The sequence below is a fragment of the Elephantulus edwardii genome, unplaced genomic scaffold (genome assembly GCF_000299155.1).
Source record: "Elephantulus edwardii isolate Elephantulus edwardi_28Jun2011 unplaced genomic scaffold, EleEdw1.0 scaffold00009, whole genome shotgun sequence".
NCBI classification, from domain to species: Eukaryota; Metazoa; Chordata; class Mammalia; order Macroscelidea; family Macroscelididae; genus Elephantulus; species Elephantulus edwardii.
In genome coordinates this window covers 27,234,301-27,251,359 of record NW_006399759.1, presented here as the reverse complement: position 1 = coordinate 27,251,359, position 17,059 = coordinate 27,234,301, and the positions used below count along the sequence as shown (strand labels likewise).

General features: G+C 34.8%; 1 protein-coding gene across 1 annotated transcript in view; it reads right to left on the bottom strand.

Annotated features, from left to right (window-relative positions):
• NBAS (neuroblastoma amplified sequence) overlaps positions 1-17,059 on the bottom strand; it is a 611,780-nt gene that overhangs the window by 433,213 nt on the left and 161,508 nt on the right. The gene's annotated exons all lie outside the window — the stretch shown is intronic.

The following is a 17,059-nucleotide window of genomic DNA, read 5'->3' as shown; positions in this document are numbered from 1 at the left end:
ATATTTACAGTCTGAAACTGACCAATCATGCAATCAAGATATGTAAATTATAGAGACTGGAATGGAAAAGTGGGAAACAATGAAGGAGGGAAGGACGGTAAAAAATATGGAATTGGTGACAGAAATGAGACAAAAAATTGAATAAATGAAAATTGTATGCACAATGATATATTAATCACAAATAATTTCATGCATACACAAACGGCAATGTTAAACATGGATATAAATTAATAAACTGCACAGGAGTCATATTGACTGTGGAAGAAATCATTGGAGAAGCTCACTAGGAGCAGCCAAACAAGGCCAGGTGCAGACTGTGGAACAGATCATCACTCACTCACATGCAAGTTCAAACTAAGGCTGATGAAAATTAAATGGAATCCACGAGAACCAAAATATGATCTTGAATCTATCCGAGCTGAATTTAAAAATTATCTTAAGAACAGATGTGTGGCAATGAACATCAATGATCGATGACCGGATGAGTTGTGAGATGAAATCAAGAGTATCATCCACATAGACAGCGTGAAGTTATTACAAAGACAGAAGAGGTGGAAAAGGCCAAAATTGATGTCAGAAGAGACTTTGAAAATTGCACTGGCATGTAAAAAAGCCCAAACATAAAGAAGATGCTAAAGTAAAGGAAATGAAAAGAAGATTTTAAAGACAGCTTGAGAAGACAAAATATTATAACAGAATATGCAGAGAGATGGAGTCATGAAATAAAAAGAATTCACTCGTAATTTCTTAAGATGAAAGAATTGACAAAATCAAGCCTTGACTTGCAATACTTAAGGTTGCTAAGGGCAAAATCTTGAATGATGCAAAAAAGCATTAAAAGAATATGGAAGGAACACGAAGTCACTGTACCAAAAAGAATTGGCCAATACTGAAATATTTTAGAAAGTATTATATGAGCAAGAGCCAGTGGTAATGAAGGAGGAAGCCCAAGCTTTATTGAAGACAATGGCAGGAATCAATGGGTTACCACTGAATATGTTTGAAATAACAAACGTAACCCTAGATGTGTTCACAAGGAAATCTGGAGGACAGTTGACTGGCCAACCAACTGGAAAATATCCATATTTATTCCCTTTCCCAAGAAGGGTGATTCAAAAGAATGTGAAAATTATCAAACAATATAGTTAATCAAGCAAGCAAAATATTGCTGTAGATCATTCCAAAACAGCTAGAACAATACATTGACAGAGCTATCAGAAGTTCAAGTTAGGTTTAGAAAAGGCTGTGACACCAGGGATATCATTACTGATATCAAAGGGATCCTAAATGAAAGCACAGACTATCAAAAGAATGTCTATTTATGATTTATAGACTAGACAAAGGCATTTTAGTGTGGATCGTAACAAATTATGGCTAGTATTGAGAAGAACAGGAATCACTGAACTGTGCTCAGGTGAAACATGCCAGATGAAAAAGGCTGTTAATGTAAATAGAACAAAGGAACATTAAAATCAAGAAAGGTGTGCATCAGGTTGTAGCCTCTCTCCATATTTATTCAATCTGAATGCTGAGCATATTATTCAAGAGCTGGACTCCAAAAAGAAGAATTTGGCAACAGGATCAGAGGAAGACTCATTAACAACCTGCATTACAAAAATGATACAACTTTACTTTCTAAAAGTGAGGAGGACTTGAAGCATTTGTTGACCAAAACTATAGCCTTCAGAATCTGAAGAGGATAAAACTGATGAATGTAACTTTCTAAAGATTAAATCCCTGAGCATATCAAAAACTTTTTCCAACAGAGTGAAAAGAAAACCTACTGACTGAGAACAAACATCTCAGACAAGAGTCTCATAACAACAGTTTACAGAATATACTTGGGCCTCCACAAGAAAAAAACTGATAACCCAATTACAAAATGGCCAAAAGACATGAAAAGAATTTTCACAGAGGAAGATATTCAAATGGCCAACAGACACATGACGAAATGCTCGACATCACTGGTTAATGAGATGCAAATCAAAACCACAATTAGGTATCATCTCACTCCAGTAATAGTGGCAAAGTTTAACAGGACAGCAAGTATTAAATGTTGTAGAGGATGTGGTGAGATAGGAACTCTTATACATTGTTGGTGAGATTGTAAAATGGTACAACCATTCTGGAAGGTAGTCTGGTGCTTCCTCAAAAGCTGAACATAGAAATTCCGTATGACCCAGCTATCCCACTGCTTGCAATATACCCTGAAAAAATAAGAAATGAGGCACAGAGACTTGTACACCAGGTTCATAGCAGCATTATTCACCATCGCAAGAACAGTGAAACAGCCCAAATGTCCAACCACAAACAAATGGACTGAGAAATTATGGTACATTCATATAATGGAATACTATCCAGCACACAGGAGCAATGATTTTTTTAAATTATCACTTGGGAAGAACTAGAGAGCATTATGCTGAGTAAACTAATTCAGTACCACAAGGACAAATATTGTATAAAACCATTATAGTAGAATGAGTATGATGATTCATGGGCGGGGGGAGGGTGGAAGCAGAGGGATGAGGATGTATGTAGGGGCATTAACCATGGGGTTGTACAGTTTGATGGGGCGGGGGGAGTAACGGAAACTGGAAGTACTTGGTCTGAAAAAAACAATGTATTCAAAGTTTGTAAATAAACTAGTATAATTTAAAAAAAATATTTGGTAGAGGGAACCCTACAGCCTTCAATATGGATTACATCTTAACATCAAGAAAACAAAAATTCTTAGCACAAGATCTATCGGAAGTATCATGATAGATGGAGAAATGACTTAAAGAGTCAATAAATTCTTCTTACTGGATCCACAAAAAATTCACTAGGTACTAGAACTCAGGAGATGTAGTACATTGGAAAAATCTGTAGTCAGGAACTTCTCCAAACTGCAGAGATGCAACAATGTCAGTTTGAAGACTCAAGTGTGCTTGATTCAGGCCACCCCTCTGAGAGCTGAACAATCAAAAGAATTAGAGAAGAACTTTGGTGCCTTTGGGTTGTGGTGTCAGAGAAGAGTACTAAATAGCTCATGAAGTGCCAAAAGAAAAAACAGATCTATCTTGGAGAAAGTACAGCCCTTAGAGGCAAAGATGACAAAGAGTGTTTCACACACTTTGAGCATGTGCTAAGAGAGGTTATTCCTTGGAGAGGGACATCATCATGCTTGGAAAGGTGGAGGGTCAGTAAAAGAGATGAAGACCTTCAACCAGATGGACTGACACAGTGACTTCTGCCCTGGGCTTGAGTATGTCAGAAATCATAAGGATGGCATAAGATAAGAAAGGATTCAAATAAGTTGTTTGCAAGGTTACTATGAGTCAGACTTGATAGCAACTAACAACAACCAAAAATATCAACAAGTGGCTTGGTTTACCTGATCTAATCCACAGTATTCTCAATTGCTTTTAATGCATCTGAAACTTGAATAATGGATAAGGATGACCAAAGAAGAAATTATGGTTTTGATGTATGGATGGAGAAGAATACTGAATATCCCATGAATTGCCAAAAGAAATACAAATCTGTCCCTGGAGGAAAGTACCATGGGATGCTCCTTAGATTTATGAATTGAGAATCCTCATCTCACATAACTTTGGGCATTTGTCAGGAGAGTCTAGCCCTTATAAAAGACATGATGTGAAAGGTAGATGGTATGATAAAGAAAGGAAGACCCTTAATGAGCTGGACCTACAGTGACTGAAACAATAGGCTTCAGCAAGGAGACTGTAAGGATGGCACAGGATTGGAAAAGTTTTCTATCTGCTGTTCACAGAATTGCTATGAGGTTTAATTGACAACATTTAACAACAGTAACAACAACAAACACTATCAGATCCTAAACCATTATCCTTTGGTTTACTAATGAAACCAGAACATATTTCTCTTAATAGAGAAATTAAGAAAGTTCACACAACTAATATATTTACAATTATTAACTGGAATTTGAACTCAGGTAATCTCTGTTCCAAAATCTGTATGTATCCTTAAATTCTATGACAGTCGGCCTATCTGAATAACCCATTTCCTACCACAGTTTCCCACATTTCCCTTACAATTTTATGAGGGGTTTAGTCCTTATTGATTTATTCCTCTTTTAGGTCGTATTTATAAATCAGCACAATTCAACTAGTGTTTATTTATTCCTGTTCAATATTAAGGGAAGCACTCTATTGTCCTAGTGGCAAGAAGCTGTGCTCCAATCCCAAAGGCACATGGTTCAAATCGACCACAGATTCACTGCAGAAGAAATATGGGCAAACTCCTCCTGTGGAATTAAATGCTTCTGAAAACATGCGGCAAACAACAACATTAAAGGATGCTTAGCTATTTGTTGTCTGAATTCCTACCATATATTTCTTACCTCCCAAAGAAAATTAAATATACTTCTGTGGGTTTGGTTTTTAAAAAAACAAAGAATGACAATACTATATGAATAATAAATTTTATTAAATTTATATTAATACATAATTTAATTAAATCCACAGAAGTACAAAATTCATCACTGAAATACTGAATACTTGAAAAAATGAATGAGTAGGTAAAATACTCAATGAAATTCTTTCTCTTTTACAGTCAAGTTCTTCTAAAAAGGTAACTTCTAAAATGAATCCAGATATAAATGTTGCCTAAATAGGAAATGTGATATATAAGTGTCATTCTAAGAGGAAGATTTTATGCATGTTTAAAAGTATTGTGGCTTACAGATAATTCGTCTAGTAAGTTATCTCTGCCATTTTAATTATTTGGATATAATCTTTCAGAACAGGGCACATTTTATACCCCCATACCTAATTCCTAATAGACTCACAGTAGAATGAATCAAATTATTGAAATACTGAATTAATTATTAGAAAGGAAATGTACTACTCAATTTTTTTCTAAATACCCAATGGAAGATAAACTTATACCTCAAAAACCAAGTTGTAAAACACCTTGGAAAGGGAAAAATATTGTCATACAGTATTCAGCAAAAATAAAAATAGAATTATGCCACATGAACTTTATCTAAATGAACAAGAAACTAATATAATCCATAATATACATATTGGAAATGTTGAAATTATATTCACTGGCAAGGAAGAAATGTCATTTTACTCAAACAACTATTTTATATAATGCTTTTCAATCTATTTTCTGTTAACCAATGCATCTCTATTATAAATCAAAATTTCATGTTCTCCATTTATTTTTCTGAAAATCAAAAGCATAAAATGGTGAGCATATAAAGAAACTCAAACTTTTTTGTATCCTTACTGGGACTATAAAATGGTGCAGCTACTATGGAAAAGAGTTCTGCATCTCTACAAAAGTTAAACATAGAATTATTATAACACTGCTATTAAATCAATTTTGAGTCACAGTAACCCTCTATGGGGCTTTCAGGGCTGTAAATCCTTACAGGACAAGTCTGTCCAACTTGCTTTTGTGAAGAATACAGTATATTCAAGTCATTAACCTTTCAATTAGTAGCTTGACATGATAATAAAGGGCAGCATCAGGGGTCCTTAATAATTATCACATGATCTAACAATTCTACTTTGGGGGGGTATTTATATATATATTTAAAGAAGAGATTCAAACAATAGCTTGTGTGTAAGTCTTTAAGCAGCATGATTCAATAACAGACATGTGGGAAAGCAGAAACCCAGTAACAAATGGATCAGTAAATGAAATGCCTTGCACCTACACAATGGACTATTGCCCAGCCATAAATTGTGATAAAATGTTGAAACATGCCACAGCATAGGTGAATCTTAAAAACTTTACTGAGACTCAGATGTCAGATACAAGAGAACAAGAACCATATCATCCCACTTATAAGAAATACTGGGAAAGGTACATGATGAATTTATTAGCAGTCAGCAGTATCTGGAAGGAGGAAGAAATAGGGAATTCTTGCTGAAGTTATGCTGATTATCTGTGTAGAAAATCTTTGGAAACATAATGATGATAGCTGAACAACATCATAAATATAATTAATGTCACTGAGTTGTACACATAAAAATGACAAAATTGTAAATACTGAGAGTGTGTGTGTATACACATATTTCCACAGTTAATTTATTGTAAATGAAAACTCATCAAAAATTTAATCAATTGTACCTGGACAAAGCAATTCTGTTAATAACTAAACATCCATACTTTATCACTTTAAAGTTACTATTTTAGATTTTGGGTTAAATCCTCCTGATTTTTAAAAGTTTATCTGATATGAATCATAGATAAATTTTAAAAGGAACATAACTGGCTGAAAAGGGGTGCCTCACGCAGGGAAGCCTCATCTCCAGCCGAAGTGTACATCACCTAGGACATTAGTAGACTTTATAGACTTTAATAGAGGCAAGCTGTAATCAGGTGAAATTCTCACCAAGCCTAGTGGGACCACAAAGGGCAGTGACAGGTACATGAAGTTGCCTCCTTCTTCCCTCAAGAAGGGGTGCTTCAGTAAAAAGGACCTGATCACCTGCCATACCATTGACTACCAAGGACTTTTAAGAGACTTTATGACAGACAGACAGTAGCCAGGTTAGACTTCCCCTGGTCCTCCTGGGAGCAGAAAGGGTAAATTCAGGTACTGTGAATTGTCCTCCACTTACCTGGAGATGAAGTGCCTCAGCCAAAGGAACTTCCCCACTGGTCTCATCTCAGACCCCAAAGATTTTGAAGAACTTTAGGAAAGGAGAGTTTTCTGTTGCACAGAACCAGAAAGTACTTCAGGTACAGAGAGAGTTGCTCTCCACCTTAGAGGAAACACTTTAATTCTACAAATTATCAACAGCATCATCAAATGTACACAGGCACAACCAGAAACGGCCTAAAGCATACCAAAAAAAAAAACAACACTCCCAAGAAAAAACCAAAACAAAACAAAAAAACCAACACAACAAACCAACCTTTACCTTATGTCAAGGAACTTCTAACATTATGAAAAAACAAAATAAGTCTTCTCCTAATAAACCTTATCATACTGCAGACCCAGTGAATACCCAACACAGAGGCATAAGAAATTTACTGAGGTGGAGCTACATAAACAAATACTAAAGAAATTGCAAATGATGGAAAAAAGAACTAATGTTATAAATAAAGAAGTACAAAAATTTTAAAATTGTTACAAGACAGATAACGTACAACCAATACATTACTGAAAATACCACAAATGCATGAAAATACAATCTAGACTATCAAGACTGAAATGGCAGAATTGTCCAAAATGCTGGAGGGAAAAAAGCTGAAGAAAAGAGATGGAACAGAAAGTCAACAATCTCAGAAACAAGAATCACAAAAGAAACATGACAGAAGAAAAAAAACAGAGAGAAGATGAAAAGAAGATGAAGAAAACATCAGAATCATGTGGGATAACGTCAAAACAAACAACATACATATGATAACAATTCCAGAACAAGAGGGAAATGGGGAAAGCATTAAGAAAATAAAGAGGTACTAAAAAAAAGCTTACCAGCTATCATGAAAAACAAGGAACTCCACCTATATGCAAGAAGCTCAGTAATCTCCAGACTAGACCCCAAAAACATACCATAGTCAAATTCTCCAAACTCAAGCTAACAAAAGAATACCAAAAGCAGTATGAGAAAAATAGAGTCACTTACAAAGAAGAACCAAATAGATTAAGTCCCGATTTTTCAGTAGTAACCATGTGAGCAAAAAGACAATGGAACAGCATATACAGTAGACTGAAAGAAAACAATTGCCAGCTGAAGAATATGTACCCAGAAAAGCTGTCTATCAAATACAACGGAGAAATTGGGTTATTTGCAGAAAAGCCGGAACTTGAGGAATTGGTGAAAACAAGACTAACTCTACATACTCAGGGAAGTCCTTCACACAGAGACAGCAAAGGAAAGTGGATCCACCAAAGTGACAACAGAAGGGGGGAAAAAACCAACCCAGAGCAAAATGGCAACAATAAAGCCTGGCTAACCAATAATAATACTAATGAGAATGGATTAACACACCAAATAAGAGAAAATGAGTAGTAGAATTATTTTTTTAAAGCCCATCAATATATTGCCTACAAGTGAGTAATCCAAGAAACAAGAAAAAAAGAAAGCCTAAAAAATCAAAGGTTGAAAAACTATAAACCAAGCAAGTGAAGTCCACAAAAAAGCAAAAGTGACAATAGTATTATAAACTTCAGGATGAAAACCACTATAAAAGATAAAGAACGGAATTACAAAATTATTAAAGGTATAGTAAATCAAGAAGACATAACCTTGAACAACATCTATGCACACATCAAATGATAAACCTTCAAATTACATAAAACATTGGTTAATAGATTTGAAGAAAATAGCACCAGAACTGTGATAGGAGACTTTAACACACCACACTCAACAAAGGACAAGTAAACTGGAAAGAAACTCAACAAACATGCAGAAAAACTACACTATACAATTAGTCAATTCAACTTCATAGATGTGTTCAACTAAAACTCAATTTACTTTCTTCTCAAGTTCACATAATACATTCTCCAGAATTGATCATATATTAGCACACAAAGCAAGGCTCAACAAATTAAAAAACACTAAAGTAATACAAAGTATCTTCTCAGACCACAATGCCATAAAAGGCACTATTAACTACAAACTGATAAGAATTAAAAACCTCCCACACAGAAACAAAATAATGCTTTGCTTGAGACTATTAGGTTATAGAAGAAATAAAAGGCAAAATCAAAAAGTTACTGGAAACAAATGAAAATAAAAATACAACATATCAAAACCTCAGTCCTCAGAGGCCATTTTAAAAAAATAGGCAAACAAATGAAAAAAAGAAAGGAGAAAAAGGAATGACTTAACTTGCAGCTTGCATCAAATAAAAAAGAACAAAAAGCCAATTCCCATAGCCTGTAGAAGAAAATTATAAGGAAAGGAGCTGAAATCAATGGGATAGAAAACAAAAACAAACAACAAAAAAAATTAAAATCAACAAGACCAGGAAGTGGTTCTTTCAAAGGGTCAATAAAATAGACAAAACACTGGCAAGGTTAACAAAATAAAAGACAAGACACAAATAATTTATATAACATATGAAAGAGGTGATATTACAACAAAACCATTTGAAATTAATGATGACAGAAAATTATGAAAAAATATGCTCTGATAATTCAGTGGGATTTCTCTACAGTAACAAGGAAGCCATGGAAAAGAAAGTTTAGAAAGCAATACCATTTACAATGTTGTTGTTGTTGTTGTTGTTGTTGTTGTTGTTGTTGTTGCTGTTATGTGCAGTCAAGTCACCTGTGACACATAACGACCTTATGCACAACAGCCCTAAACTATGCCCTATCCTGTACCAATCTCACCAGCTCTGACACACCCACCCCCATTAACCCAATGAAAAATTGAAATATTGTAAAATAAACTAGAGACACAAAAGAACTTTACAAGGAACACTACGACAAGAGATAACAAGAGACTTAATTAAATCGAAAAGCGTTCCCTGTTGATGAATAGGCAAGTTCAACATAATGAAAATGACAATTCCACCAAAAGCAATCTACATGTTTAGCACAATCCCAATAGAGATATCAAACTCACTTTTCAAAGGTAGGAAAGGTAACTGGTAAATTTATTTGGAAATGAAAGAAACCCCAAATAAGCAAAAGTTAGGAAAAACTAAAAACTAAGTGGAAGGTATCTCATTCCCTCATCTCAAAACATACTAAACAGCCATACTAACCAAAACATGGTATTAGTAAATGACTGACACAGAGACCTGTGTGGAACAGAATGGAGAACCCCAAAACTAGCCCATCTACTTACAGTCAACTGGTATTCAACAAAAAAACAAAACCTAACAAACAGGGAAACAACCTCTTCAACAAATAGTGCTTGCAAAATTGGACTTACACCTGCAGAAAACTGCAAGGAGTTTAAATGTTGCCGCAAATGAGGGCAATACATAGAAAAAGACGACGACGAAGAAGAAAATATGTTTCTAAGCACAGTAGTCAATTTAAAAGTGTGTGACAACATGTTAACTCCATTTCACATACCATGGGCACATTAGTAGGAGGGACCAGTCCTTAGAGAAGGGCATCACGCTTGGAACGGTGGAGGAGAGGAAGACTCCAGATGAGATGGACTGACACAGTGACTGTGGCAATGGGATCAAGTGTGTCAGAGACAGAGAAACTGGCTCAGAATAGAGCAGGGTTCAGAGCTATTGTTTATAGAGTTGCTAAGAGTCACAAGCTATTCAAAGGCACATAACAATATCATACAAGTTTTCCAATAATTGAAATGTTTCAATTTTTAAATCTTTAAACAGTTTACTGCATGATAACAAAGATTACCAAGATGTAAACAGTCTGCCTCCAAAAAACCAAAATGGGATTTAAAGAATGAGAGCTAATGAAGCCAGGTAAATTCTTTACACAGGACACAAAGGTTAAAAAAATGTAACAAATTGTTGTTCTTTAATTTCCACGAGATTAGCAACTCAGGATCTGAGTCTCAGGACTTTATAAGACATAAAGGAAAATATGGCTGCCGTGGTAGTGTAATGAATACATGAAAATCGGTGGCTATGAATCTTCTTTATAAACTGCTAATACATAGATCAATAATAGAAAGTGGTGAACTGATGATTCTATTTCAAGATCTTACTCTAGTAAACTGTACAAAATTTTCTTTATAGTAACCAAATATTTCACCATGTTACTAAATCTTGTATGTACTTCAAGACTTATGTGATCTTTTTTTTTTTTAATTTAGGTTGTTTATTTTTCATTTCAATGAACATCTAGGACTTATGTGATCTTAATGAATAATATTTATCTGAGTCTTGCTCTTTTATTGAACAATAAGCTTCTCAAAAGCATTAATCATCTTTGTACCCTCACTATATTTTCTAGTATTCATATTTAAATAGATTTAACTCAGTAAGTATACTAGAAATTACAAGAAAGTTTTGATCTGTTGCTGTACACAGGGTCACTCAAGTCAGAGTAGATTCAAAAGCACCTGACAGTAACAACAATATAAATTCTCTAGCAGAGAAAGAGAAAATCATTAAGCGGGTGGGTGGATGAATATAAATAAATACAAAAAAAAAAAACCCACCACAACACAAAGGTATTAGTTGTTGTGTTTACTCATTTCAAGTGGCTGAAAAATAAAATAATTGTCCTTTAGGTTTGTCAAACATTTCTGATTGCAAATTTCTAAAATGCATTGCACACCATGCTACCTTGCAACAACATCTTTGGTAACACTGCAGTACTGAATAAAGTAGGAAATTCTTTTAATGCATGTATGAGTATGAATGAGCAAAGAGATAACAGAAGTCTTTAAAAAACAATTAACAACAAACACCTGATTTTCCTATGATAATGCTGCACAAATCTACTTGTTTTATCGTAACTTATCTAAGTTCGTATCTACATTATACAGTCATTATTATATATCAGAATCTAAAAAGTATAGTGAGAGACTCAAATGTAAATTTCACAAGCTGTGACTGGGAAGACAATGGTCTAGAAAAGAGCAAGGGAAAGTAATTCTAACAAAATTCAATTATTAATGAGATTCAAAGTTAAGGTATACAGTGTAGGTAGAAAAAGAAAACATTGGACAATTTGAAAAGAACAGATTTCATATTCATATATAAATACATTCTTAACTTCACAGTAAACATTCATCCACTCAATATACTTTAATATATCTAAGTGTGTAAAAAACAAGAAAAGACACACCATACATTGTTTGTGTCCTAAAGAAAACACATAAAATAAAAGAGAAACAACTTAGAAAATAGCTATTACTTATATTGGTTTGTGAGATGAAAAGTGCTACTGTTCTTCAAAGAGGTAGAGACTGCTCTTAGGTGAGGACGAGATTCAAAGATAAGAGAAGCAGTAGGGAGGTATATAAGACTGTCTAAGAAACTATTCACAAATGCCAAAGAGAATGGCATTACAATTTAAAAGAAGACCACCTCTAGTTATTAAAAACACCACAGCTGTATTTGTTGTTAGCTGTGAGGAAAATATCTGTGTTTTACAGTACAACGTATTTCAGCTGAACTGTAGTGCTAGAATACCGAATATGGACTGCAAAAAGTCTACCTTTAAGGAAGTATAACCAGGGTGCTCCTTCACCAACCCTTGGAAAAAAAGACATGCTGGAAAGGTGGAGGATCTAAGAAAAACAGAAGGGCCCTTCAGCAAGATGTACTGACCCAATGACACAAAAATAAACTCAAGCATATATTATAGAATTTGAGAATACTGCACACCCATGTTTATTGCAGCTTTATTCACAAAAGCAAAGGATTGGAAACAACCCAAGGACCCATCACAAATGAATGGATAGAGAAGGTGTGGTATGTTCACACAACAGAATACTACAATGCATTGAAAAACAAGGAACTCATGAAATATAATACAAAATGGGTGACCCTGAAGGACATTATGCTGCGTGAAATATCTCAGTCACAAAAGGACAAATATTGCATAGGGCCACTGTTGTAAAACAGGACTAACATCAGGGTTGAGGGAAGACTGAGAAAGAAGGAGTAAATAATGTATACTGCACTGAAACAGATGACTGGAGAGAACTGTTTAAAATAGATATATGATTAGGTATTACTGTCATGGCAGGAGTCCAGAATGAAGGCTGCACAGTGGAGTGGACTTGAGAGGAGGGATTGTATAACAATGAAATAATTTTACTTTTCAAAGAGAAGAACGAACTGTAGGGGAAGGGGTACGTGGGGAGAAAAGTGCAACAATGAATGAATGGAAATCAAAAGTTACTAAACTTTCATTACAATTAATTAAAAAAAGAAAAAACCTTGCAGAAAGCAAACAGGCAATGAAAAAGAATGGTATAGTTCAATTATTAATCAAAAAAAAAAACAGAAGAAATGGGAAAGATCTAGTGTGGAAAATAATGTGTTCCAATTTGTCAATAAACCAGTATAAAAAAATAAATTTAAAAAAAAAAAGAATTTCAGAATAGTGCAGGATAGGCCAGTGTTCTTAACTGTTGTCCACTGGGTCACTATGGGTTATAGTTTACTTAAAGGCACCTAACAATAATATAGTGCAGGTCTCGTGGTGTTGTCCATAAAGAGTTGTGCTGCTATACCAAAGACCACATTTCCCTGGTGCTGCAAATTTACCAGCTTCTGCTTGGGAGAAAGATGTGTGATGCACAGCCTTGGAAGAACGCTAAATAAACAACTGTGAGTTACTTCTGATTTGCTGCAATAAGCGAAGAGAGATTTCAACCATCATGAAAATATTTTGCTATTGCTAAAACATAAACTCCATGAAAAATTGATGCTCCAATAAGAATAGGTTCAAGATTAACCCTAAAGAAGAAACAATGCCCAATCAATACCCTCCTATCTAATTATCTCTACTTTTTGTATTATTCCGATTAAAATTTTAGAACTCTATTTATATCAACCCAAACACAGGCAATTCAAATCCACCAGCTTCTCTGTGAGTAAAAGATGAACAATCTCTTCCCATGTAATTTAGTCTATTAAAAACTGCTACACATAGGTTTTGACTCAACAGCACATTAAAACAGTAAAACAGAAAGAAACTACTGTTGTTGTATACCCTCAAATCAGAATCAAATCATAGCTGACCTTCTAGGTTTTCGGAGGCAGTTATTCACATGGAAGGAGACTGCCCCTCCATTTCCCGCAGAGCAGCTGATGGGTTCAAATCAGACGACTTTGGGAATGCAGCACATCTACCCATAGGCCACCAGAGCTCCCCTATAGAAAAAAACTAGTGGAAAGGAATCGCGCTGCCATGCAAAGATAAGAGGTACGAATCTACAAGATACTCCGTGGAAGAAAAAGGGCAATCTCTTGTGTAATTTACTATTTCTGAAAACTCACTGGAGGGCCAATTTTGGATCGATTTCTAATCAAGAGTACATAACAACAATAGTTTTAAATAATATTAAGTTGACTCATGAGATACTTATAATTTAAATATATCAATGTAATATGTGTTCAGAAAAGTATATTCTGTAACAATAAAAAAAAAAAAAAGCAACTGACTCAGTTTGTGAGACTAGTACAGGAGAAACCTGTCCACCTCTCTCCCAGGAACCACCAGAGCGGCGCAGTTCGGTTAGCAGCACAATTCTTTGAACTATAGTCTTGGCACCAGCAGTCAGGAAATCAAAAGACAAACTGCACTGGAAAAATCTGCTGTCAGGGACTTCTCCACAGTACTGAGAAGCAACGATGTCAGTCTAGAGACTAGATGTGCCTGATCTAGGCCATTGTCTTAGCAATTACTTACTATGCATCCAAGAGCTGGTCAATGTCTAAGAATGAAAGAAGAGGAATTGATGCCTTTGAGTTGTGGTGCTGGAGAAGGTTCCCAAACATACTGCGGACCGCCAGGAGAACAAATAGGTGTGTCTTGGAGTGGATGAAATTAAGTTTCTCCTTGGAGGCTAGGATTTTGAAGCTCTTTCTCACATACTCTGGGCACGCGGCCAAGAGGAACTGGTCCTTGGAGAAGGACATGATGTCATGCTTGAAATGGTGAAGGGGCAGTGCAGAAGAGGAAGACTCTGGATGATATTGACTGAAAGAGTAACTAGGGCAGTGGAGGTACGTGTGTTGTAGTCAGTGAAGCTGGCTTAGGACATGGCAGGTTTCAGAGCTGTTGTACATTGGATCGTTATGAGTTGCAGGCAACTTGACAGCACATAACAACAACAACCAGAGCTATATAGATTCAACAAAGTGAGAAATCAAAAGAAACAGTTTAGCAAAAGGAGGACCAGCTAAGAAAAGTTACTTTAGAAAGCTATAAGATTTCAATTTTTTAAATTGGTACACAACAGGATCAAGATTTAACAAATTGAAAAAACTAGAAAACAAGTGAATGCACAAATGCAGCACTCTAGTCAGTATGGGACAACGCTATTTCTGAGATAAAGAAAACAAAAGCTCAAGAGTTCCCCAACTCAATGCCTAGGGAATATATATAGGAGGGTTACTAGTATGATTGCCATATAAACCCAAAACCAAACTCAGTGCCTTCTAATCAGCTCTCCTATCAATAATTCTATCCTAAAAAAAAATAATAATTCTATCCTATGTGTTATGTACCAAATCTATCAGGTTTCCTAATCATCACAATGTATCTACAATTTTCCCATCACATATATGAAGAGACTGAAGTTCAGAGAAACAATCTCCAATAACACAGCTCTCTAGGATCAGAATCAAGATAAAATGTAGGCCTATTTCTGATTGAGAGCCCATTTTGAGGTTTTGGTTTGTTGTGTATTATTTGTTTGTTTGTTTGTTTGTTTGTTTTTTAAAGCCTAATTTGTGCAGCACTTTCCACTGTGCCACCACCCAATGTGAAGTGTTAGCATCATGTGACATTATCACAAACTTTACATATACCATATGTTGTTCTGTTGTTTTGGTTTTTTCCCTAATTTTAGAGTGTGTGTGTGTGTGTACACACATACACACACACACAATCTGGGCTTCACTGAACCAAATAAAATAAGCACAAAATGAGATCAAAACATTTCCTTAAAACAACACACATATTTTGTCTACAAAGTATTAACTTGCTTTATAATAGAATCTGACTTAATAAAATAATGTTTAAACAGGAGTGTCCATATTACCAATTGGGAAAAGTGTCACATAATGTTATTTATATGTTAATTAAAGATAGTATGATACAGATTTACTGTTGTTACAGCATGTATTTACATATTAATGAAGAACTGACTGGGAAAGACATCGTGTGACCAAAAAGAATTATAGGGACTATTTTCCTGAAGTAATTCAACCATTCAGAAGAGATGTTATAATCTATTTATAGATCACAAGTTTTAAATTATTGGTCAAGGTATTTAAAGTTTGGAAGAAAATGAATAATAAAAGAAAGATTTCAGCTCAAAATTATTCCTTTGGTATCATGAGGTAAGGCTACATTTAGTTAATAATTTTAATGATACATGATAATTTTTTAAAAGTACCCCCACAAATCCTTCTTAATTTTTAATTAAGAAAAGAAAAACGTTAACTGTTTTAAGCCACATTCAAAAAAACTTGACAATAGCTGCATCCATTGACATTAACATAGTAATAACTTTTTTAAAAAATAAATCCCTATTTTAAGACAAACTTGACTAATATAATATCTCTCAAATTAACTGCTTCTCTCATAAAGTTGTTGTGAGAACTATATATGAAACATAAAATGGGTTTCTAAATTAAAAATTAAATACGCCATACTTATGGAAGGTTTCTCTATTAAAAAATAAATTAGGAAATCTTTTTCTTCACATTTCTCAGAATACAAGATAAACAAATTATTTACAAAATATTTACAACTCCACTTTTTATGTCAGTGCTATTACACCCAAACACTTTTATATAATAGAAAGGCAATTACATCATCCTTCTATAACAAATAACCAAGAAAGCAAGTAAAACACAGACGACAATCCAGGAACCATGAGCAACAAAAGGAAGAATGATCAATTATATCAAACACCAACTGAAAGGACAAACTAAACAAAAACATTCTAAATGAAGGCAACTGAAAGGGTTCTGTCACTCTAAGGACATATTAGTGTCTGAATGTGTTTCATTGACAATGCAAAAGCATTTGCCTGTGTGGATCACAACAAATTATGTCGTACCTTGAGGAAAACGGGAATCTCAGAACAATTGACTGTGATTATGAGAAACCTATTATTGGACCAGGAAGCAGTCCTCAAAAAAGAGTAGGGAACTACTGCATGGTTCAAAACTGGGAAAGGAGTGCATCAGGAATGAATCCTGTCTCCTTATCTTTTCAACCTGTATTCAGAACAGAGCAGTAGGGAAGAAGGGCTTTATGAGGAGAAATACGGCCATCAGAACTAGAGGAAGACGCATCAACAACTTAGGTTATGCAGATGAAACAACCTTGCTGGCAAAACTGAAGAAGACCTGAAGCATTTGCTGCAGAAGGTCAACTGTAGTTTTCAATAAGGAATTAAGTTGAATATCAAGAAGCCAAAGATTCTCACCAGTAGGCCAA